Below are 26,721 nucleotides of genomic sequence, written 5' to 3' on the forward strand. Positions count from 1 at the left end.
CATTTTTCTAATATCTAAATAAACATTTAGGTGATCTCGTCTTGAAGCTTCCTCCTACCTTCCACCCACACGTCAACATGTTCCCATCAACGCTTTTCTTTTCCTCGTACTACTAAGTTTAAGGCAGTGAGTGGAGGGAATTTGAAATGCTCACGTCAGATTGTTCACGTCATATAATTGCCATATCCCCCGATGTCATAATGTGTAATACTTGAAACGAGTAGTAAATTTCTGAAAGCACGGGTAGTAATCAAGGCGTTTTCGGGGCGAGCCCCGGGATGAGCCCTGGGGTGAGGCGCACCAAAAACGCTCTGGGGCAATGGTGTGGGGCGAAAGTCTCAAGAGACATACGCCCAGCAATTCGGGGCGTACGCCTGGGCGTTCGGGGCGTTTGAGGCGCATTGTTTTAGATTTTTTTAAATTAAAGCAAAATTTGTTGAATAAGTCCTTCATATAATATCTAAATTCTCAAAATTCAGCTTAATAATTACTCAAAAGTTTTAAAAAGGAACTGAAATGTATTAAATTTAAAAGTCAAGACCTTATTTATTGATTGAAGCCCCAATTCATGGCCTTTCCCAATTCTTTATCTTGTCCGCTAATCTGCTAATATCTCTCAAAAGCAACGAATATTCAATTTTTTTAACAAATACAAAGAGAACTTCATTCTCCTTCATAACAACACGTTCAAAGTTCAAATAGCATATTAGTCATCCTTTTTGTTCCTCCGTGTATAAAACTTTATTCTTTTCAACTCAAGTTACTAGAGCTTCTAAGTAGCGTATAATAGATTGTTTTGACTAATTTTTTGTAGGGATGAAACACACACACAGACATATATATATATATATATATATATATATATATTATCCCACACATTTATAGTTTTCTTCATTTTTTATGCAATTTTACCTGTTTATAAATATTTACTGTAATTATATTATTTTCTAAAATATTAAAAATTAAATACCTATGGGGCTTACGCCCCGTGTCTCGCATACGTAAAACGTCTCGCCTTACACCCACGCCTTTTAAAACACCGGTAGTAATGACTCTTCCACATTTTAGCTGCTTAATTATACTAATTTCATTTTCGTTTAGAACAACAAACCTTTTATGCGAGTATCACGGTGTATAACTATGATAAATCTTCTAATGATAATATAGAGCATTCAAATAGCCAACCCTAGCTAATGGTATCAAAGAAAATGGCAATCTTTCATGTACATCTAATACAACAGTGTGATTAAAACCAAGTACTAGTATAAGATTGCAAAAGTACTGATGTAAAGTTGTAGTAAAATTTTACACATGTAGTGGTCACAAGCCACTGCATGTACACAATAAAGTACATAACTAATACCAACCAGTACAATTGATACAAATTAAGGGCGGGCTCCTGGCAGATGCTCATCCTTACAATATAAAATTAATGGCTGAAAATATCTGTAATCAATGTTGGTTCATCTCCACCTTTTCCTATTGTGCAGCAGAAAGAAAAAAAAAAAAAAAAGATTAGCTATCAACACAAAAATGATTTAATAATATCCTAAGATCATGCGTGCTTCAATGTAATCTATTAGCCAACTTCAATTGTCAAGAAGTGGAAAATGCACGGATAAACAACTTATATGCAAAATGTGCGTGATATAAGAACCCTTGCCCTATTTGAATTGAAGGCTGAAGGGTACTAAAACAGAGAGCAAAAAGTATACAAATTCTATATGCTGGCACAATAACTCTTAAGATGTAACAGTCTGTTCATTATGCCATCAGCAGAGTACTCAAATTAAATACCCAGTGAATTTAATGACAAAAACTTAAAATGTCAAGCAAAGTTGAAAAGCCACAATCTTCATTATCAAAAGTAAATATGATGTGCTCCGCAAAGTAAAGGCATTGGGTTCACTCATAAAACAGGAAGATGTGTAAAACAGTGACATTAAAAGTAAAGAAAGCAGAAGAAAGGAGTATGATAATTGATCACATTAGTAACAGCACGAGGAAAGAGATTCCACATCTTACTTGAGGGCTACATTTTTTCGATTAGTTCAACGATCAGATATGTGTGTTACTTGAGAGAGAAAAGCAGAACCTAAAGTACTACTGCCAGCAATCAAGAGGAAAACACATAAAACTAGTAAACTGATGGTCCTTTCAGAACTCCTCCTCTCTGATAGCTATTACCAAAAAGTTTTATGAAGAAAACAGGAAATTCAGCTAGCTGCTAATCAATAACAATGAATACAGGCTGGAAGTATAGGTAGCAAGTGCACAAAACCTATTTTTAAAGGAACCACAAAAAGATGGCAGCCTATGCAATTTTTTAAACACTGTCACAACACAGCCAATCAAGCACAAACTCCTACTAGGGCTGATGGTACTCAGTACGTGTCAATTCTAGGCAAATATTCTGCAGAGGGAAAGTACAGTAGAATAAGTTCTGATGCAAAATTGGATTCAAACAAGCATTGTTACCAGAAACTCTTGCATTTTCAACTATCCAATATTCAGCAGAAAACATCCAAATGTACAGAAGATATTCAACTAAGATAGCCTCTATTTTCCAGGGTGACAAGTTTTTTGCTTTCCGCTAGATATTTCCATCTCCTAAACATTTATCCAGATGTTCAACTAAGATAGCCTCTATTTTCCAGTGTGACAAGTTTTGTATGGTTTATATTCTAAACCATTAATTACAAGACATTCATTTTTTTTTTTTGGAGTAGAAAGTTCTGGTTAATATTTTTGTACCAAACATGACATGCACTTTAAATTCCATAACAACATCTACCTATGTCCTGCTGTCCCATACCAACAACTAGCCACTGTTAATACTACAACAACAACGACCCGGTAAAATCCCACTAGTGAGGTCTGAGGAGGGCAGTGTGTACGTAGACCTTATCCCTACCCCGAGGGAATAGAGAGGTGGTTTCCGAAAGACCCTCTGCTCAAGAAGTAAATTTTTCTTTAACCAAAATAATTAAGTTATTTGGTCTCAAGTTATTGTTTTATGATGGTGGTGTACGCCCCAACTTGCGTACGCCTTGATTAATTCCACCAGGTATATGCTACTTCCCACAAGCACAAGTACCAGGTTACTCTACAAGCACAAGTACCATGTAACTCTACTTAAGCAAATGAGAAGATATCACCTAGTGGTTTTTTGCCTAGATTAGAATTTTGAAACTTTGACCTCGTGGTTCTTCTCCCACTTCATCAACCACTAGGCCACACTCTTGAGGGCCAGTCTCAAGTCATATACTAAAGGCTAACAACACGATTTCCTCTGAATATGACTGAATTTGGAGAGAAAATTCATCAAAAGTTGATGTGCTCACATAACGAAGGAATGAAAAAGAAAGATAGCAAAGACCAAAATTGATGTCCTCTAAATCAAGCCCATATAAAATTGATCCCTCGCCTACCTATCAAGCCCATATATAATATTTAGGTTAATATTAGAATGAAGAACAACTAAAAATATCAAATTAAGTACATACAATATGAGTACAATCTAAATATCAAACCAATTAAACGGAAAATTAACAAAAACTAGATCCAAAACTAAAAGAAAGGAGAAATAAAACCATTAAAACGGAAATTGGGGGAAAATTACTATACTACCAAGCATGTATGAACCCTAGCAAACAAAAGAGAGAAATCAACAACTAAACCAGTAAAATCGGCAGCTAAATCAGTAAAATTCACCGTTAAAATCAGTGAAATCAACGCCTAAACTAATGAAATTGACGGCTAAACCAGTGGATTCGAAGGCTAAAATCAGTGAATTCAACGGTTAAACCAATAAAATCAACGGCTAAAATCAGTGATTTAAATTAATCCACACCCAGATACACATATGCACGTCTTAAATCAGTGAAATCACCGGGTAAACCAGTGAAATCAACGGCAGAAATCAGTAAAATCAACGGCTAAATCAGCGAAATCAATAATTTAAACTGATCTTCATCCAATAAACACACATGCATGCCTTAAATCAGTGAAATAGCTGTTAGAGTAGGCATACGTCATAGGTTCGAGTCTCACCACCACCATTATAAAAAAAGAATCTCTACGCGCTTGGCCAATGAAAAAAATGAATGAAGCATACACGTGAGGGGTGTGTTGAAGAGACAATTAAGTAAATAAAGTGTGCTTTCTCTAACAGCTTAACCTTTTAGATGAGATAGTTGCACACTTCAACAAAAAGTCTTACGATAACCAAAGTACTCATAATACTAACCAAATGAGCATTTCTAAGATTTTAAATGAAAGGACGACAATAAACTATAAATTTCCATAGTGCAAAACAATACGAGGCTCACCAGTACAATCAACTCCACGAGTTCTAGATTGGGAAGTCCTCGTCTATGTCAGTAGATGTCTCTGTAAAACAATAATAATTATAAAGTGATTTAGCTAGCTTATTGAGTTGATAGCGCTTACCAACAACCATTTTATATGAAGACAAGCCAGGAAACATGCCAGTACATAGTATTCATAAACCATAGTTTTTTTTAGAGTGTATATTCATAAAACATAATAGAAATGTGTTTCCCTAATAACGATAAATGTGCATATATTGTATCATGAATAAATCATGTACAAGGTAACAATACAGTGTCATAATCAACTACGTACATTGAGAGGTTTACTAGAGCGAACCAAGTAAAGGACATGCTTCATACATCGAGGGATAACCAAAACAAGTTGCGGAGCGTCTTGGCAGGGGAGTCAAATCATGGGAGTGGTCCTCACTCAAGGAATATCGACAGTGGTATACAAGTTCTACTTTCTACTAACGAGTGTTATAACTGTAAAATACAAAGTATCCATATCAAAAATATTCAAATTGATACAACTCAGTTATTAGGTCATATCATATCAAGCTAAATAACAAATTTTAGCAAAAATACTTGCCACGATAAATAAATTTCAAATATTGGTAAATTCATTTCAGTAATTGTAGTTACATCTTCAGCAACGGAAAAACATCTCCATTGACGACAAAAGCATTTAAAATAACGGTAAAGCATCTCAAAAAACATTCTAGTATAGAACATCAACATAGTTCAGACCTGTTTCAAACATCAACATAGTTACAAAATAGTTTCATATAATTTAAAAGACTTGGTCTCAATATTTTAAGTTATACGATAAGATATTTCGTCTCTAAAATCCAAACCAATACAATATGAGTGTAAATTGTAGAATACAAATTTTGGCAAGTTATGAATCTATAGATTTTATCCATCTTGTTGCTTGGATACTATGGAAATGAATACCAAAATAATTTGAAAAAGAGAAAAACAACAAACTATGAAGGTCCTATTTTGCACCGTAATATTAATAGCATTAACACCAATTTTCACCATCATGGTGGTGGCCAAACTTCAAAAAATATTCCAGTGACAACAAATGGTGTTGCAGTGCCAATTTTTATCACAGTAGAGTCGAACCCCAAGGTATGGTAGTTTTAAGAGGTATAGAAGTTTGAATTTTTTGAGGAACTTTTGACACACATTGGTAGGCTAAAGCTAGGATTCAAGGATCCATCACAAAAGTCAAGGTTACAAAGATGGAGTTCAAGATCTAAGAGGACTTTCTTCTCACATTTTGCTTTCTCTTTGCACCCACGAACTTTTGTGGCTTTCGTACTTTTTATTTGAATTGAACCATTGCTATAGAGTGGCTTTCTTGTCGTAGGATTTAGATGAATCTTATGATTTAACTATATAGATTAATTTCTTCATTGCATCTATTGTTGATTTGATTGACGTTTCTTAGAGCAATTTCAAACTTGTAAGTGAAAGAAGTGTCTGAATCCTTTACTTCTTGATTGATCATAATTTATTTGTTCGTCTTAAATGGTAGTAGAGACTAGTCATGCCCTTACTTGTGATCATATATACCTCGAAAGGGTCCATATCTAATCGTCAGACCTAGAGTTAGTTAGTCAACCATCTACAACACATAGAGCGTAATACCTTTACTATTTGTATAATCGAGAGAGTTACACTTAGTGAATATGGTACAATAATTTGGTGTAATCAAGAGAGGCGCTCATAACTTAGAAAGTAATTAGATGAAGGAGGAATGGAGACCATATGTTAATCATAGGTGATATCAATATCGAGCTTGTTAAATTAACTAACTACTTTAATTTTTTTCCAGTTAAATTTAATTTTAGATTATTTGCCTTGGAAATGAATGTATTGACGCATACATTCAAGGGGATGCGTCATGATGCATGTTATTTGCGAATGACATAGTACTGATTGACGAGACGCGGGGCGAAATTAACCCTAGGCTAGAGGTTTGGAGACAAACCCCGAAGTCTAAAGATTTCAGGTTGCGCAGGTCTAAAACAGAATACTTGGAGTGCAAGTTAAGTGACGTAACTCAGGAGGCTGACGTGGAAATGAGGCTGGATTCACAAGTCATCTCTAAGATAGGAAGTTTCAAGTACCTTATGTCAGTAATCCAAGGCAATTGGAAGATCGACGATGATGGCACACATCATATTGGAGCGGGGTGGACGAAATGGAGGCTAGCACCTAGCGTCTTGTGTGACAAGAACGTGCCACGAAGATTTAAAGGTAAGTTATACAAAATAATGATTAGACCGACCATGTTGTATTGGGCGGAATGTCGATCACTCAAGAACTCTCATGTTCAAAAGATGAAAATAGCGGAGATGAGGATGTTGAGATGGATGTGTGGGCATACCAATAGATATAGGGTCAGGAATGAAGATATTCGGGATAATGTAAGCGTAGCCTCCGTGGTGGACAAGATGCGGGGTATGAAGCTGAGATGGATCAGGCATGTGAAAGATGAGACGTCCGGATGCCCCAGTGAGAAGGTTCGAGGGATTGACAATGATGGGTCTAAGGAGAGGTAAAGGTAGGCCTAAGAAGTATTGGGGAGAGGTGATTAGGTAGGACATGACGCATTTTTAGTTTACCGAGGATAGGGCCCTTGATAGGAGAGTGTGGAGGTCGAGAATTAGGGTAGAAGGTTAGTGGGCAGTTGAGCGTCTTTTCTTTCATTCTAGTAGCAGTAACATTATTCTCGTAATCCATTATTCTTAGATTCCTATTACTACATGATATTGCTTTTGTTTTGGTTTTCTATTATCTTGTTGTTGTTATTGCTTCTTTGACTTTTTCACTAATGCATTTCTTTTTCTATACTGTTGTGATAATGCATGTTTGCTTTGAGTCGGGGGTCTATTAGAAACAATCTCTACCTGCAATAGATAGGGGTAAGGCTGCATACTCACTACCCTCCCAGACCCCACTTGTGAGATTACACTGGGAATATTGTTGTAGTTGTTAAATTTTATTTTAGAATCCATCACAATCCTATCTAATTTCTCAAGTCGTGTTTAGAAAACATCCATTAGTTAATTAGAAACCCAATCCTCATGAATTGACAATGAGTTATACTATTTTTGACAAGCACAAACTTTATCTTTTGTACAATGAATTTACGCTCGTCAGCAAGGTTCATCACTCACATTAGAATCATGTATAGCTCAAGTATATCATCCAGGAGCAATCCAAAGCACTTTCTTTAACCAATCTATAACACATGATATTGATTTAGTGTCAAAATGTTTAGGAATATTATCATTGTATCCCTATATAGACTCAAACAGAACAAATTCACTATACCGACCCTTTCAGTTTCATGTTTGACCTAAAACACATATCAAAATGGAAATCTCTTCGTTAACCAAAGCTTTTCTAGATGTTCTTCTTTCCCAGTTTTATTTCCAGCAAGCCCATTTTGATATGCATGCTAGGTTCCTTCCCCCCCGCCCCCCACACTTTGGTTTTTTAGCTAATGGCGTAAATGCCCTTATTAATCTGGTATTACAAACCTCCTTTATGAAAATCTAACTTAAGAACAAGTGCCTACTCGTGGACCAAAATATAATGATACTTGGCTCGCATTTCCTCTTCATCTTTCCATGTAGCCTCTTCATAGATGTGGTTCTTCCATATGACTTTAATTGATGCAATGTCTTTTGATGACACTTCCTTACTACCACTACAAGAAATAAGATTTTGAGTGACGACGTTCTATGGTGACCTCTTAAGTCGCCACCAAAAGTAAGTGCCTAGTCACCACAATTTCAGGGGTGATCTATATGTCACCGTTTTGAGTAGCAATCTACCTTAAATCTATTTTGTGGCGCATTTATTTACTTTTTTGGCGAGCTTCGCCGCTACAAAATCTAAGTTGTTTTATTATTAGCTTTGTGGCGACTAAGTTTGGTACAAAAAGTAAACAAATGCCCCACAAAATAAATTTAAGGTAGGTCGCTACTAAAAACAATGACGTAGAGTTTGCCGCTGAAACCATCACTTATTGTGGTAACTCGACACTTACTTTTTGTGGTGACTAAAGAGGTTGTCACAGGACAACGACAACAACAAACCCAGCTTAATCCCATATGTGGGATCTGGGGAGGGTAGTGTGTACGCAGTCTTACCCCTATCCTATAAAGGTTGTCACAGAACGTCGTCATTAAAAAAACCTTATTTCTTGTAGTATACCTATCAGTAATAGCCACAAGCATTTCCTCATGAGACAAATAAATCAAGTTGGATAGCCAAAACCAAATAAGAGGGTACATTGTATATTTCCATAATATAAACATATGAAATATTGGATGAATGAGAATCAACTCGGGTGAAAATGATAAATGATAAGGCATGACTCCCACTCGAGAAACTATCTCATATGGCCCTTTAAATCTCAAACTTAACTTCCTTCTTTTCTAATTCGCATCATGCCCTTCATAAGTGAAACCCGTAAAAATACTCAATCTCTGATAAGGAACACTATGTCCCTTTCTCCACCTATGTGCACGAGACTTTTGTTTCCTTTGTATATTGAACAATCTTTGCTTGATCAACTGAACCTTATCAATAGCTTCCCATGCTAGGTTTAATCCCTACACCTTAGCCTCTCAGGCTCCAAACCATTTGATAGGGAACGAGGAATCCAACCATACAAGAACTCGTATGAAGCCATCTTAAATACTTGCCCCAACACTATTATAGTAAGCGAATTCAGTTACAAATAAGTATTCGTCCGGACTACCTCTAAAATCAAGGATACAAGCTATTAACATTTTCTCCAAGATCTGTGTAGTACACTCAGATTGTCATTCATCAGTGGATGAAATGTGGTACTGAGGTCTGCTCATGTACCCAAAGTTTCTTGGAAAGATTTCCAAAAGCGTTAAGTGAATTGTGACCTTTGTGAAAGATGATGGGCATTGTATCCTCTGTGGAGTCGAAAATTTTGTTCATGTATATCCGTGTATATCTCGATCTAGTGTACATAGTTTCAACAGGTAAGAAATATGCTGACTTTGTTAGCCAATTCACAACTACTTACATAATAACCTTTAAGGTCCCAATGTAGCATAGTGCAACACACATGGTAATACTTTCCCATTTGTAATAGTCTTGCAAATCGTTGAAGCTCGGCCTTAACCTACTCACAAGTTAAACAACTAGAAACAAAGTTTAATAACATCTTTCTTCATCCCCTCTCACAAATAACAATCACTTCATGTCATAGTACATCTTAGTGGCCCCGGAACGTTTAGTGTATCTATAGGTGTGAGCGTAATCAAGAGTAACTTCAAAAGGTCCGTCATACTTTTTTTTTGGTGAAGTTAAAAGGTCTGTCATACTTAGGAATCAATCCCCTATGCAATGCTTTGCTTCTGATTTTCTTTTAAATCTGGAGTCAATTTTAGCAACACCTTGTCACTGACATCGAACTCTAAGCTTTCAGTCAACATACTTTTCTATGCATTTGAAGCTTTCCTCAAGCCGTCTCGAGCCTCCTTAAGCATCTCTTGGTTGTGTCTTGCATACTTATATGTTGTGGGAAACTTTCCACCAGTCTTATCCTTGACAAATTCAATATGATAGTAGGTTGTTGACCAACACAATCTCTAAGAGACTCATCTCAATTGCTGACTACCCGTTCAGATTATAGTAAAATTGGGCAGTGTGTAATAACTCCCCAATTCTTTTGATTTGCTGTCACATAATGCCAAAGGCATTCTTCCAACAAGTGGTTTGTTCTCTCGATCTGCCTATTAGTCTGTAGGTAATTGCCAGTTAAAAACTCTAAGTATGTGCCCATGATGTTAAAAACGGACATCCAAAATCGACCAAATGAATTGAGCATCTATATCACTCACAATGTCATGAGGCACACCGAAATACTTCAACATATTTCGGTGCAAATTAGCAACAACATACCAAGGTTCGGGATGGATATAACATACTTTGAGAATTTACTAAAACCAAGATTGAAGCTATTCCATTAACTTTCGGCAAAGTCCACCAATGAAGTCCATGGAAACATACACCCATGCCTGTTCCAACGTAGGTAGAGGTTGTCACAAACTAGTTTCCTTTCTCCTTTTAATATTGTCATGTTGGCATACAAAACAAGTTTGACATACGACTCTATGTCATCTTCCATTTTTGGCCTAGGAACAAGAAAACAATGCCAACATATTTTCCACACCAGGATGCCTAGGCCATGGAGTATCATGCGTTTCTTTCAGTAAGTCACGCTGCAGACCACCCATTTGAGTGAAGAAAATTCTTCTCCATCCCTTGAAATACAGTAGATCATCCTCGATTCAATACTGTCTAACAATGCCATTGTTCACTAATTCCATGAATTTCCCATGCTTAGGATCATTGGTTGTAATAGTTTTATGTTACCCAACATATTAGATTCTACTATAGCGATAGGGTAGATAGTAGCAAATACCTTTATTGACTAAGAGCGTTCGCCACTTGATTGTACTTGCTATACTTGTGCTCACACAAAGCCATATTGCATCAGGAATAATTTCTATCTAGCTTGATTTTGGGACAACTTTCTTTGTGTGCTAAAGAAAACTTCACCCACATTATTGGCCCGCACACAAAACTTGGTTCCCAGCAAAAACGTATGCCATGTTTTCAAGCAATGCAGTCTCTGTTTGAGCAACATGAGCATTTTTAGGTGGTCGACCATGCAAAGAGTAACTCACGGGCGTGTCGAAGCCTATTACAATAGGAACACTTAGGCCGAGACCTTCCAAAACGACCTCCACCTCGTCTATTCTCCATAGTCTGGGATGCGAGAACAGAGGAGCCAGCTGTCTGTGATAAGATCACTATGTGACTGGGCGTTGCAGCAAAGCAAAGTAATCGTGACTGGTCACGCACTGAATCAAGATCATTAGGAAGTCCAGCGAGTGTAAGAACTAGAAACATTTTTTGTTGTTGCTCTTGTTGCTTTTCAACACTAGCAGAAACTGACATCAACTTCTCAAATTCCTCCATGACTGCCTGTACTTGTCCCAAGTAAGTCGACATTCCAATTCCTATTTCTTCAAATTTGTCATCCGCGATATCACAACATAGAAACGAGATATATCTTTAGTGTATAAAGCACGAGCCTTTTCCCAAACTAAATGACATGCCTGGAATGGACGAAACAAAGGTATCAACTTGAAATTAATAGATCGCCACAAAATATTACATAAATGAGCATCGATTTTTTCCCACTGTGCTTTGGCCTTTTCATCTCCCTCACTACCCTTTTTGGTTAAGTGATCTTGAACACCTTGACCTTTACACCACAACTCCACAGACAAAGCCCGAGATAAATAATTTGAACTTCCAAGTAGGGGTTCAAAAGTAATCATAAAGGCTGAATTTCCAACTCCACTATTTTTGGAACCAAAAGCATCAAGTCCGAGAGACATGGTTGGATCAAATATGTACGAAGTCACAAAATTGGTGGCAAAGTTGGTCCAAAATTATGTTAGGTCATAGAAACAGTTAAGCAGCAGCACAAAAAATACACTGCAGCCGCCTAGAACTGGAATCTATCGCCGAAATTTGCAAATAGTCGCCGGAAAATAAAAAAGTTGTCGGAATGTGATGAAACTTGAATGGGTAGAGTTGATAAAGCCTTGCGAACAAGCTGTCTCAAAGAAGGTCGGCCAAAATATGGCTGGAAGAGGTCCCACACGCCGTGTGGGAGGGAAACAAAAACCTCTAATGAGCGCGTGAAGACTCTATTGCCGGAGATTCTTTTTAGGGTTTGGTTGCCGAGGGGTGGGGGACCTTGTGGTTGTGTTGTCTTTCGCACAACACCACCAGAAAGTTTTTGACGAAAACCAGCCCTAAAAAGATCGCCGGAATTGAAGCACAACGATTGTTTTGGCTGGATTTCTTTCTCGGATGTTTTCTCATTGCCGCTCTGATACCATGTGAGAAATAATACACGGAAAAATTATATTATTGACTTATTAACAATGATACAATGAGTCATATATATAATGCATGTTCTACTCCTACTTCATATGGGACTAGGATTATTTACATAAAACTATTTAACAAATATAATGAAATAACATGCCAGTATGGGCAAGGGACATACGATATTCTGTCTTCAAAAAATTCACATGTAGTTGACATCGCCAATTTCTTGACCACGTTTTAGGATCTCCTTATATCGTGGGAGAACACCTTGACTAGCAGCAACTCTTTGCCAAATGTCGGCCTCAAACAATGCCAATAACCATTTGATTTATAACTGCATTATTGTCTCGTGTGTGAGGCATGCCTATTCCACTTGCTAGCCTTGGCATCCAATCGATCATGGCGCATCGAACAAAGCCTTGACATGTACGTCGCACATGCCCTGCACATACTGAACACCAATGCCACGTGTATGCTGCACACAAATGCCACAACCCACAACTCACACTTGCCTTGGCACATGTCTTTGCCTACATGCTTGCCAACCTTGATAAGATGCTTGTCTTAGCTGCAATAACCAAGTTGTCAGCCGACACATATAAGATAGACAACACTTGTATTGTCGACACTTTGCACATTGCTTGTCATTGCATATGAATATCCTACGGTTATTGTTTAAGGGTGTGTCGGTAGATAGAACCTTACTAAAAGGACTGTTTAACTGAGGATTAGGATTGTGGTCCATTGGTCTTATGATCGCTATTTTAGTTCACTCTCTAGTTTCCTTCCTTTACTCCTTTAGTCTCGAACGTGGTGACTTGATCGCAACCAGGACCACGTGTAATTTGTTTTTTATAACTATGGAGTCTGAGCCAACTTAGCTAGCAGGTAACAATATAAAGAAACAACATGTCAACAGGGTCAAGGGACACACGATATTCAATCATTAGAAAAATCACATACAGTTGACATTGCCAACTGCTTGGCCATATTTTAGGGCCTCCTTATATCGTCGTAGAACACCTTGAGTTGCAGAAACTCTTTGCCGCATTTCAGACTCAGACAATGCCACGTGCACACCATGGACATGCTGAACACCAATGCACGCATACGCTGCACACATATTACACGACCCATAACTCACACTTGCCTTGGCACATGTCTTTGCCTGCTTGCTTGCTAACCTTGAAAAGATGCTTCTCGTAGCCGCAACACCTAAGTTTTCAGCTGACACACTCTGATATAGACAATACTTGCATTGCCTACACTTTGCACATTGTTTTTAAAGTCCACCAACACCAAAACCAAGGGACAACGTTCCACTCCTTGCCATTGTATATAGCATGTCCGAGGGTCATTGTTTAAGGGTGTGACGGTAGCCTAGAACCCTACTAATATGACCATTTAACTGAGGATCAACATTGTAGTCCATTGGTCTCACGATCACGATTTTAGTGCACTCTCTATTTTCCTTCCTTTACTCTTTTAGTCTCGAACATGGTGCATTGACCGTAATTAGGACCGGCTGTAGTTTTTTGATAACTTTGGTATCCGGGTCAGCTTTGCTAACATGCAACAATATAAAGAAATAACATGCATTCAGGGCAAGGGACACACGATATTCAACCGTTAGAAGAATCACATGCAACTCACATCGCCAATTACTTGGCCACATTTTAGGGTCTCCTTAGATTGTGGGAGAACACCTAGAGTGGCAACAACGCTTTGCCACATGTCTGCCTCAAATAATGCCACGCGCATGCCCTGCACATGCTGAACACCAATGCATGGGAGAACACCTAGAGTGGCAACAACGCTTTGCCACATGTCTGCCTCAAATAATGCCACGCGCATGCCCTGCACATGCTGAACACCAATGCACGCATATGTTGTACGCACATGCCACAACCCACAATTCACACTTGCCTTGGCACATGCCTTTGCCTGCTTGCTTGCCAACCTTAATAAGATGTTTGTCTTAACTGCAATATCCAAGTTGTCAGCCGACTGTAACGACTCGACCAGTCATTTTGAGTATTACAGCCTCGTTCCCTCATTTACTGCTCAATTTATACTTCACAGTCGTTTTAAGACTTACCGGGTTAGTTGGTTAGGGTCCGAAAGGAATTCGGAGTGAAATGAGACATTTAGTGTCATAATTGAAAATTTAAGTTAGAAAAGTGGATCGGATATGGACCTATGTGTAAATGACCTCAGATTCGAATTCTGATAATTCCAATAGCTCCGTATGGTGATTTTGGACTTAGAAGCGTGTCCGGAAGAATTTTTGGAGGTCCATAGAGGAATTAGACTTGAAATGCCGAAAGTTGAATTTTTGGGAAGTTTGACCGATGGGTTGACTTTTTGATATCGGGGTCGAAATCCGATTCTGAAAATTTCAATAGGTATGTTATGTCATTTATGACTTGTGTGCAAAATTTGAGATCAATCGGACGTGATTTGATAGGTTTCAACGTTATTTGTAGAAATTAGAAATTTCAAAGTTCAATAGGCTTGAATTAGGGCGTAATTCATGGTTTTAGCGTTGTTTGAGGTGATTTGAGGATTCGATTAAGTTCGTATGATGTTTTAGGACTTGTTGGTATATTTGGTAGAGGTCCCGAGGGCCTCGGGTGAGTTTCAGATGGTTAACGGGTCAAAAAATTGAACTACAACAGCTGCTGCAAATTCCTTCTGTTGGAAATTTCTTCTGCCAGATTCGAGCCAAGAAATCTCTCAGAATCGAGCCCAGAACCTGCCAAAATCGAGCCCAGATCGAGCCCGGGGTCGAGGGCCACGGTCGAAGGCAAGGTCGAAGCCACGAACGAGGCCCAGGATCGAGGGCCAGGATCGAGTCCTAGGATCGAGGACCTGGATCGAGTCCTAGGATCGAGGACCTGGATCGAGTCCTAGGATCGAGGACCTGGATCGAGGCCTAGGATCGAGGACCTCGATCGAAGGCCAACATCGAGGCAGGACCGAGGTTGTCTAGACCTCGATCAAAGGCCAACATTCGCCATTTTTGACAAAATTGGAGCTTGAGGAGAGGAGATTTTAGATATATTTTCAAGGAAAACTTGAGGTAAGTCCCTTGTGATCATTTCTACTCCATAATATTGAATTATCATTGAATAATCCAACTAGATTACATGATTTTGAGGTGTAAATCGGAGATTGAAACTTAGAAATTTGGAAATAAGATTTGTAGATTTGAGGGTCGAGTTGAGGTCAGAATTTGGTAAAATTGGTATGGGTAGACTCGTGGTTGAATAGACTTTCAGATTTTATAACTTTTGTCGAGTTCCGAGACGTGGGCCCCACGGGCGATTTTTGAGCTAAAATTCGGATTTTTATAGAAAATTAGCATTTTCTATTGGAATTAATTCCAATAAACTTTATTGACCGAAACGAATTATTTGTGACTAGATTCGAGGCATTCGGAGGCCAATTTGGGAGGCAAAGGCATAGTAGAGTAAAGAATTTCACGCTCTGAGGTAAGTAACAGTTTTAAACCTGGTCCTGAGGGTATTAAACCCTAGATTTTGGTATCATGTGATTATTTTGGAGGTGACGCACATGTTAGGTGACGGGCGTGTGGGCGTGCACCGAGGGGATTGTGACTTGGTCCGTCCCGGGAAACTGTAAAGTTGAAATAATTTGTAGTTAGTTATATGCTCTTTATGTGTTAGATAAAATTTGACTGTAAATCATGTTAGAAATCATGCTTATGCTATGTGATAGTACTGTTGGGACCCACAGAGGTCGCGTACTTGTTGAATTGCCTGCTAAATGCTATATGTACTCAGCCTCAGCTTTTACTTGCACATTTTATCTCAGTCTCTGTTGTTATTATTGATACATCATATCATTGTTGTTTGGGCTGATTTCATGATTATTAAGAGCCCGAGAGACTGGAGGGATTTATGACTGAGTGAGGCCGAGGGCCTGATTGTGAGATATTGATACTATAGCATGTGAGTTGTCCGTGCAGATTCTTATATTATACTATTGCACGTTAATTGGTCGTGCAGCACATGAGTTGGCCGTGCAACACGTGAGTTGGCCGTGCGGATCCTTATATTATACTATAGCACGTGAGTTGGCCGTGCGGATCCAGATAGTTATATTATGGCACTTGAGTTGTCCGTGCAGATTATAGCGCTTGGGCTGTAGGAGCCCCTCCGGAGTCTGTACACCCCCAGTGAGCGCGGGTACCCATTGAGAGTGAGTGATGAGGGCTGGGAGCTTAGTGAGTGATGAGGGCTGGGAGCCCAGTAAGTGATTGTTTTCTTCAGATGTTGTACTTGATTTCCATTTATTGTTGCACTTAGTTGCTATCTATCATTGTTGTGAAATCTCTGAAAGATTGGGTCGTGACAAGTTGGTATCAGAGCCTAGGTTACATAGGTCTCACGAGTCATGAGCAGGTTTAGTAGAGTCTCCCGGATCGGTACGGAGACGTGTGTAGTTATCTTCGAGAGGTTGTAGAACACTTAGGAAAATTTCCCTTCTTGTATTCTATCGTGCGGAATCGATTAAGCTAGAAACATAACTCTTTGAATTCCTTTCACGCATTTTGTATGCGCACATGAGCGCTTGGTATCAGCTGTGCATCGCCAGGGTGTGATTCTACGAACGATGTTTGAGATGTATATTCCATGTTTTGGTGATGGGCCAGTCTGGAGGACTTGAGGCCAGGTTTAGACTGCATCTTAGGCTCGGTAGCTTCAGTTGTAACCTGTACATTTGGACTCATATGTCCGGTAATGTCCCTACGAGTGGAATTTGTGGCTCGATGAGCGGTGGAATGGCTTTGTGATGAGTATGATGTAACTACGGGATGTGTTAAGACGATTTGAATGTTCTTTTATTCCAGCTCAGTATATGATTTCGAGACTGTGCACGGGTTGCTACGATGGCTATGCGTTGTTATCGCACAATATTGGTGTAATGGTAAGGCGCTCGTTATGTGTTGAGGCGGTGAATGGCTCGAAGAGAGGATTTATCAGTACATGATTAAGGGGTTCAACAATTAATTCAAGCTGAGGAAAGGCAGTCGGACTATAGATGTCCAAGTTGGTTGTTAAAGTTATAAGACTTGGTATTTGCGAGCATGGTCGAATTTTCATTGTGATGTTGTATCGACGTCCTTGTTTGAACGCATTATAGTCCTCCGGTGTTACGGTCTTCTTGGATTTTGCCTTCGAGGCAGGGTGTTATGAAATGGTGCATGCGGGGCGGTTGCTAGAGATAGTTGTGTGCAGAGGTTCAGAATCGAATGGGTATTTCTAATATTGATGGCTCGATAAAGATGATCTTCGTAGAGGCTTAGAGTCGGTAACAATTTATTGGTTCAGGTGCGACAGAGATGCATTTTGATTTGATGCAACAGTTGGGCAGCAAAGTGTGAGGGAAGACATGACGGGAAGTGTTTCACGGTGGTTGAAGTACTAGCAGGTCAAGTAGGAGAAGTAGAGGTTGAGAAGTTGCTTAAAGGAGATGGTTTAACCGAAGTAAGAGTGGCAGATTAACATATGAATTATGTGGTAGGGTAGTTGCGTGCCTTGAGAAAGAGTAGAACGATTTGGAATCGTGATAGAATGTGATTTGGCCTATGGACTTTATTTGGAGTGAGAGTTACTGTACGAAGAATGATTGAATATGGCAGAAAGGATTTTGTTTGAAATAAAGAGGGATGTGAAGATCTGATTATCATTTCAGGCGCAATATGACTTGAGTTCGGAAGGTATTATTGAACTTTCAGTTGATGTCAAAAAGGAAAGTGCAGACTTATGCAAATGGTGGGTGAGCATTAGCCCAGGAGAATTTGCTGATTACGTAGTTGTTGCACCCAGTGCAGCATCGTTGGAAGATGTCGGTAAGGAATTCCACAGGTGGGTTATCTCCCGTGAGTGGTTAGCGGTGGCGTGATGTTGATGAAACTTCTGCGAGGAATATTACTTGCTACCTGGTAAGAGGTCGAGTGTGTGACTGTAACTGGTGATTCAGAATGTTCATGAAAAGCTTAACAAAAGACTTCGACAAGTTTGGCGGGTTAACGGTGCGAGATCTTGGTAATTGAGAAGGAGAAATCCTTGCGGGTTCTAATTTTATATAATTGCAGCTTAAGCCTAAGTGGGGGAGCCTTCTATTGACAATTTGATTTCATGGTTATGTATTAAATTTTTGTTTTCGTCGGAGGCATACTTGTGGATCAGTTATGAGTCGTAGAGATGGAGATCGAGGATGACTCGAGTAAGGAAATTCCTGAATATGGGTTATAATGCACTTTATAGGAATATGAAAAGTTTGGAATGATTAAGTTGCTATTTTGAAGGATCTAGTGCATACGAAGTATGAATCTGGTTGGTCGTGTTAAGGCAGAGTTACATATTTGAGTGTTGACTATGTTAAAGGAGCACATGTCTTTCGGCCCGTTTGGGGCGGAGTAAATTAGATTTGAGCAGAATGGATGACTATCGAGAGGGTTCTAATGGATTCAAAATGTATATGTGGAAATTGAAAATTTTACGAATTTGTATATCACTAGAATCAGTTACTTACATTGGATGGTATCGGGACGTGCGGTAATTCTGTTTGACTATGTGATGTTGTATCGACGTCCTTGTTTGAACGCATTATAGTCCTCCGGTGTTACGGTCTTCTTGGATTTTGCCTTCGAGGCAGGGTGTTATGAAATGGTGCATGCGGGGCGGTTGCTAGAGATAGTTGTGTGCAGAGGTTCAGAATCGAATGGGTATTTCTAATATTGATGGCTCGATAAAGATGATCTTCGTAGAGGCTTAGAGTCGGTAACAATTTATTGGTTCAAGTGCGACAGAGACGCATTTTGATTTGATGCAACAGTTGGGCAGCAAAGTGTGAGGGAAGACATGACGGGAAGTGTTTCACGGTGGTTGAAGTACTAGCAGGTCAAGTAGGAGAAGTAGAGGTTGAGAAGTTGCTTAAAGGAGATGGTTTAACCGAAGTAAGAGTGGCAGATTAACATATGAATTATGTGGTAGGGTAGTTGCGTGCCTTGAGAAAGAGTAGAACGATTTGGAATCGTGATAGAATGTGATTTGGCCTATGGACTTTATTTGGAGTGAGAGTTACTGTACGAAGAATGATTGAATATGGCAGAAAGGATTTTGTTTGAAATAAAGAGGGATGTGAAGATCTGATTATCATTTCAGGCGCAATATGACTTGAGTTCGGAAGGTATTATTGAACTTTCAGTTGATGTCAAAAAGGAAAGTGCAGACTTATACAAATGGTGGGTGAGCATTAGCCCAGGAGAATTTGCTGATTACGTAGTTGTTGCACCCAGTGCAGCATCGTTGGAAGATGTCGGTAAGGAATTCCACAGGTGGGTTATCTCCCGTGAGTGGTTAGCGGTGGCGTGATGTTGATGAAACTTCTGCGAGGAATATTACTTGCTACCTGGTAAGAGGTCGAGTGTGTGACTGTAGCTGGTGATTCAGAATGTTCATGAAAAGCTTAACAAAAGACTTCGACAAGTTTGGCGGGTTAACGGTGCGAGATCTTGGTAATTGAGAAGGACAAATCCTTGCGGGTTCTAATTTTATATAATTGCAGCTTAAGCCTAAGTGGGGGAGCCTGCTATTGACAATTTGATTTCATGGTTATGTATTAAATTTTTGTTTTCGTCGGAGGCATACTTGTGGATCAGTTATGAGTCGTAGAGATGGAGATCGAGGATGACTCGAGTAAGGAAATTCCTGAATATGGGTTATAAGGCACTTTATAGGAATATGAAAAGTTTGGAATGATTAAGTTGCTATTTTGAAGGATCTAGTGCATACGAAGTATGAATCTGGTTGGTCGTGTTAAGGCAGAGTTACATATTTGAGTGTTGACTATGTTAAAGGAGCACATGTCTTTCGGCCCGTTTGGGGCGGAGTAAATTAGATTTGAGCAGAATGGATAACTATCGAGAGGGTTCTAATGGATTCAAAATGTATATGTGGAAATTGAAAATTTTACGAATTTGTATATCACTAGAATCAGTTACTTACATTGGATGGTATTGGGACGTGCGGTAATTCTGTTTGACTATGGATTCTACATTTCAGTATAAGAAAGGAAAAAGGAACAATTTTTAAATTCCCATAAGGTATTTTCAGAGTGGGTGTTTCGGTTGTGGTATTTATAGGGGTAATTATGATGTGGTGAGACTCTACAGATGTTTTGGTGGCAATATTCTTGGGTTTGGTGACCTAGGCGGTTTGGTCAAGTTAGAGGAATTTAGTTCTAATAGCTTGGCTTTGCGCAAATGGATTTCAAAGTGTTCTTGATGGTTTCTACCATGGTTTGAAGCGGATATTTTCTACTGGTGTGGGAAACGTGTTGTGCATTGTGATTTCCTCCTGGACGGAAGTAAGAGGAAGGTTTCTAATTAACCAGGTATGTAATTTGCTGGTGACTCAGAGTTGATAATGGGATTCTTGTGCTTGTCACATGATGGCATAATAGATGTGGTGTGTTGTGCGGGATTAGGATTTACATATACAAGGTGACAGTTCAGTCTTGAAGAGAAGGTAACGAATGTTGGACAACATGGTCAGTTTCAAATATTTCGATGAATGTTATAACTGCTCGGTAATTCCTGATAAGAGTGCGCATTTCAGAAGGCGCGTTGTGTTTTGACTTATGGATGTTCATCGGTATTGCAGTACTCACCTAGTTGATAGACTGTTGATATTCAAATTATTGCTATGTGGCACAGAAGAATTATGAAAGTATTCCTCATGGGATTATCGTGAATGGAAGATGTGTTAGTCATTTTAGTGCTGGAGTTTGGATCAATTACGGTGATTCATGTGTTCGATGAATTTGGAGACTGGGAATTCTCAGAAGTATATTGTTTCGGGGTTGCGACCCTATTTGAGGTGACTATTTTATTTAAAACTCGGTGGAGGCACTAGTTGCATTAATTATTTTTGATAGCTATGAGTGCGCATATATGTGAGGTTTGAGCCCATGTGCGGTCAATAGAGCAAGTATTCATACTTGAAAGAATGCGGAGGCTATTATATGCCTAGAGTTGACTGTTAAGCGTACAATTATAACATTTCATGTATTCATACCTTTGTTGAGAACCATCTGGGATATACTTGAGGTTACAAAGAAGATGATTCTCTAAATAAACGGGATAGTTACTAATTCTGCGTTAAAAACAAATCCGATTTGAAATGTGATAGCAGACTTTGCACATGCTTACACTATGTCGTGCTATTTCTACCAATCCAGGAGCATGAGAATCTTATTTCATTATCATATACAAGTGTACTTGTTTAATTGCTCTTGTATGATATGCTGGGACTAGAGGCCTATGAGCATGCCGGGCGATACATATTATTGGCACGTGAGTTGTCTGTGTCATGTGTGGGAATTCTATTTCTATAATAATTTATCTGATCTATTAATTTCCTTCCTCTACAATTGTGCACATGTACCTACGGTTATCCTCTTTGCGAAATTTGAGGAGTTGGTTGTAACATTGCGGTTGTGGTGGTGCTTGTTGAACTTGCAATACGGTTCTCTTCCTTGAGATATCTCCCATATTTGGGTACACAGATTGCACAGTTGTGGCTTGAGTTATATTGATGTGGCATGTCTGTGGGATAGTTGTGTTTAATAACATAAGGTCATTGGACCTAGAATGGGTACTATCAGGCTTGATTATGGTATATTCGGGAGGATAATATTGAAAGTCGGCTTAAGAGAGAATTATGGTTATGGCTGGATACAGCTTCTTCAGTCTTATACAGTGAGTAGATGTGAGGTTCGGGTCTTGAAAAGAATTCTGGATGTTAGAAATTTGGCTCCATGGTTTTTGGGCTAAGGTTAATTAATGGTTTTCAGTTATGTTGTGTGGTCAGGCCTATATAGAATAGGGGACGTGAGATAACCCCCGGGTATGTGCGTGGTAAGTTGGAATAGAGATTTGAAGGTTAAGAATAACCCTTGGCACGTTCGAGGACGAACGTATGTTTAAGTGAGGGAGAATGTAACGACCCGACTAGTCGTTTTGAGTATTACAGCCCCGTTCCCCCATTTACTGCTCAATTTATTCTTCACAATCGTTTTAAGACTTACCGTGTTAGTTGGTTCGGGTCCGGAAGGAATTCGGAGTGAAATGAGACACTTAGTCTCATAATTGAAAAATTAAGTTAGAAAAATGAACCGGATATGGACCTATGTGTAAACGACCTCGGATTCGAATTCTGATAATTCCAGTAGCTCCGTATGGTGATTTTGGACTTAGGAGCGTGTCCGAAAGAATTTTTGGAGGTTCATAGAGGAATTAGACTTGAAATGCCGAAAGTTGAATTTTTGGGAAGTTTGACCGAGGGGTTGACTTTTTGATATCGGGGTCGAAATCTGATTCTGAAAATTTTAATAGGTATGTTATGTCATTTATGACTTGTGTGAAAAATTTGAGGTCAATCGGACGTGATTTGATAGGTTTCGGCGTTATTTGTAAAAATTAGAAATTTCAAAGTTCAATAGCTTGAATTGGGGTGTAATTCATTGTTTTAGCATTGTTTGAGGTGATTTGAGGATTCGACTAAGTTCGTATGATGTTTTAGGACTTGTTGGTATATTTGGTTGAGGTCCCGAGGGCCTTGGGTGAGTTTCGGATGGTTAACGGATCAAAAACTTGAAATACAACAGTTGCTACAATTTCCTTCTGTTGGAAATTGCTTCTGCGAGATTCGAGCCCAGAAATCTCTTAGAATCGAGCCCAGAACCTGCCAGAATCGAGCCCAAATCGAGCCCAAGGTCGAGGGCCACGATCGAAGCCATGATCGAGCCCAAGGTCGAGGGCCACGGTCGAAGGCAGGGTCGAAGCCACGATCGAGGACCAGGATCGAGGGCTAGGATCGAGGCCCAGGATTGAGAGCCCGGATCGAGGCCTAGGATCGAGGACCAGGATCGAGGGCCAGGATCGAGGCCCAAGATCGAGGCCTAGGATCGAGGACCTCGATCGAAGGCCAACATCGAGGCAAAACCGAGGTTGTCTGGGCAGAATTATAAAAATAGGGACTTCGTCCCATTCGCCATTTTTGACAAATTGGAGCTTGAGGAGAGGAGATTTTTGATATATTTTCAAGGAAAACTTGAGGTAAGTCCCTTGTGATCATTTCTACTCCATAATATTGAATTAGCATTGAATAATCCAACTAGATTACATGATTTTGAGGTGTAAATCGGAGATTGGAACTTAGAAATTTGGAAAAAAGATTTGTAGATTTGAGGGTCGAGTTGAGGTCAGAATTTGGTAAAATTGGTATGGGTAGACTCGTGGTGGAATGGAATTTCGAATTTTATAACTTTCGTCGAGTTCCGAGACGTGGGCCCCACGAGCGATTTTTGAGCTAAAATTCAGATTTTTAAGGAAAATTAGCATTTTCTTATAGAATTAATTCCAATAAACTTTATTGACTGAAACGAATTATTTGTGACTAGATTCGAGGCATTCGGAGGCCGATTTGCGAGGCAAAGGCATAGCAGAGTAAAGAATTTCACGCTCTGAGGTAAGTAACAGTTTTAAATCTGGTCCTGAGGGTATTAAACCCCGGATTTTGGTATCATGTGATTATTTTGGAGGTGACGCACATGCTAGGTGACGGGAGTGTGGGCATGCACCGAGGGGATTGTGACTTGGTCTGTCTCGAAAAACTATAAAGTTGAAATAATTTGTTGTTAGTTATATGCTCTCTATGTGTTGATAAAATTTGACTGTAAATCATGTTAGAAATCATGCTTAGGCTATGTGATAGTACTGTTGGGACCCACAGAGGTCGCGTACATGCTGAATTGCCTGCTAAATGATATATGTACTGAGCCTCACCTTTGTTTTTGGATAACAGTTGTGTCTGGGCCAGCTTGAGCGCACCTCGACTAATTCGACGGGATATCTGCCACCTCCCACCAGCAACAGGTACCAGGTAACTCTATCCACCAAGGCTTGGATAGAACGGAAGAAATCACCTAGTATTTGCCTCCGGTGGAATTTGAACTTGAGACCTCAAGGTTCTCACCCACTTCATTGACCACTAGGCCACACCCTTGGGTGCTACTCAACCTCAACTTTTACTTGCACATTTTATCTCAGTCTCTGTTGTTATTATTGATACATCATATCATTGTTGTTTGGGCTGATTTCATGATTATTAAGAGCCCGAGAGACTGGAGGGATTTATGACTGAGTGAGGCCGAGGGCCTGATTGTGAGGCATTGATACTATAGCACGTGAGTTGACCGTGCAGATTCTTATATTATACTATAGCACGTGAGTTAGTCGTGCAACACGTGAGTTGGCCGTGCGAATCCTTATATTATACTATAGCACATGAGTTGGCCGTGCAGCACGTGAGTTGGCCGTGCGGATCCAGATAGTTATATTATGGCACGTGAGTTGTCCGTGCAGATTATAGAGCTTGGGCTGTAGGAGCCCCTTCGGAGTCTGTACACCCTCACTGAGCGCGGGTACCCATTGAGAGTGAGTGATGAGGGGTGAGAGCCCAGTGAGTGATGAGGGGTGGGAGCCCAGTGAGTGATTGTTGTCCTCAGAGGTTGTACTTGATTTCCATTTGTTGTTGCACTTAGTTGCTATCTGTCATTGTTGTGAAATCTCTGAAAGATTGTTGATATACAGATTACATGAACAGGAACTGTATAAAAATTGATTTGACATTAAACTGTCAGATTTGATAGCATGTCTATTCTTTGCTGGAATTACTAAAAATGAACCATAACTGTGTAGCTCGAATTACACCCTGCACTTCGTGTGCAGATCCAGGTGTTCCCGGACATAGCGGGTGTTGATCCTTTCGCACGGTTAATTTTCAGGAGATTTTGAGGTAGCTGTCGTGTTTCGCAAACCTTGTCTCTCCTTCTCTATCTCTTTGTTTACTGTATTTGGTCTCAGACTATTATAGACTATATTTTTCAGACTTGTATTCATATTAGATGCTCATGTACTCAGTGACACCAGGTTTTGGGGAGCGTTTGTATTGTATTTAAATCTAATAATTTCAACCTTAAAGAGAAGTTTTGGTTTATTGAGTTTATCGGCTTGCCTAGTATCGAGATAGGCGTCATCACGACAGGTTGGGATTTTGGGTCATGACACCGACACACTTGAGATAGAAAACATTTGCATTGTCACACTTTGCACATTGCTTTTTAAGTCCACCAACACCAATGCCAAGGGATAATGTGCCACTTCTTGTCATTGTGATAGCATATTCGAGGGTCATTGTTTAAGGGCGTGAGTGTAACCTAGAACCCAACTAATAGGACCGTTAACTGATGATTAGGATTTTGGTCCATTGGTCTCATGATCACGATTTTAGATCACTCTCTAATTTCCTTCCTATACTCTTTTAGTCTCAAATGTGGTGTCTTGACCGCAACCAGGATTGAGTGCAATCTTTTTTTTGATAATCGTGAAGTCCAGTCCAGCTTGCACGCATATCGATTAATTCCACGGGATAACTGCTATCTCCCGGCAACAATATATACGAGGTAACTCTATCCATCAAGACTTAAATAAATGGGAAGTAATCATCTAGTATTTTTGTCTCAATTCGGAAGTAAACCTGAAATCTCATGGTTCTAACGCATTCAATTGACCAGCAGGCCACACCCTTGGATGCGTGACAAGCTATAGGTTCAATTGAACCCAATAATTTTAATACAGTTCTCAGATATACATATCTAAAAAATCATCAAAATTGCACTAAATATTAAAAAATTGATCACATAACTTTAAAGTGCAATGGGTTTAACGGCGGAACATAAAGATTTAACCCAACAAATTTAAGTTATGGATTCGTCAATGATCACAACTACGATTCTAGTATCTATTTTATGTTGGTACAATCAGTCTGAACTACTTTTACAATTTCCAAACAATATTCAGTACAAAAAGGCACATTCTTCCAACATTATCCTATAAATACATAATAGGCACATATGAACACAATCATCAAACATGTATACTCGGCACATACAACAAGCACCAGGCCAAAAGATAAGGGCAATGAAAAAAATTAAAAATTAGAAACTTGGAAGATTACCATAAAATATATGGAGTTGCGTAACCTTTAAGGACCCTAGTCCATATCCTCATCACCAAATGAATAGAATAGACTGACTAACAGTGATGAATCGTCTGATTCTCCAGTCGCCATAGCAGAAGCAACAAGTTCGGCGATAAGCAACAAGTTCGATGATCACCGCTGTAAAATTTTCCTGTCGCCATACCTATAAGAATTTAAGGCTGTATTTTGTTGCTTTGTGTATTTTTCTTTTTTGGAAAAAAAAGGATAGCTCTTGGAACTGACAAGTTGTCTTTTGTTACTTATTGGGT

General features: G+C 39.3%; 1 long non-coding RNA gene across 1 annotated transcript; it reads right to left on the minus strand.

Moving 5' to 3' along the window:
* Window positions 1-1,199: 1,199 nt before the first annotated feature.
* Window positions 1,200-26,721, minus strand: LOC104106891 (uncharacterized). The gene is made up of 3 exons (XR_011410258.1): window positions 26,429-26,721; window positions 4,332-4,392; window positions 1,200-1,479 (listed from the first exon to the last, which is right to left on the minus strand). It is a non-coding gene; the product is annotated as an uncharacterized lncRNA (long non-coding RNA).

This window comes from Nicotiana tomentosiformis, chromosome 8, assembly GCF_000390325.3.
Source record: "Nicotiana tomentosiformis chromosome 8, ASM39032v3, whole genome shotgun sequence".
In the NCBI taxonomy this organism is placed as follows: Eukaryota; Viridiplantae; Streptophyta; class Magnoliopsida; order Solanales; family Solanaceae; genus Nicotiana; species Nicotiana tomentosiformis.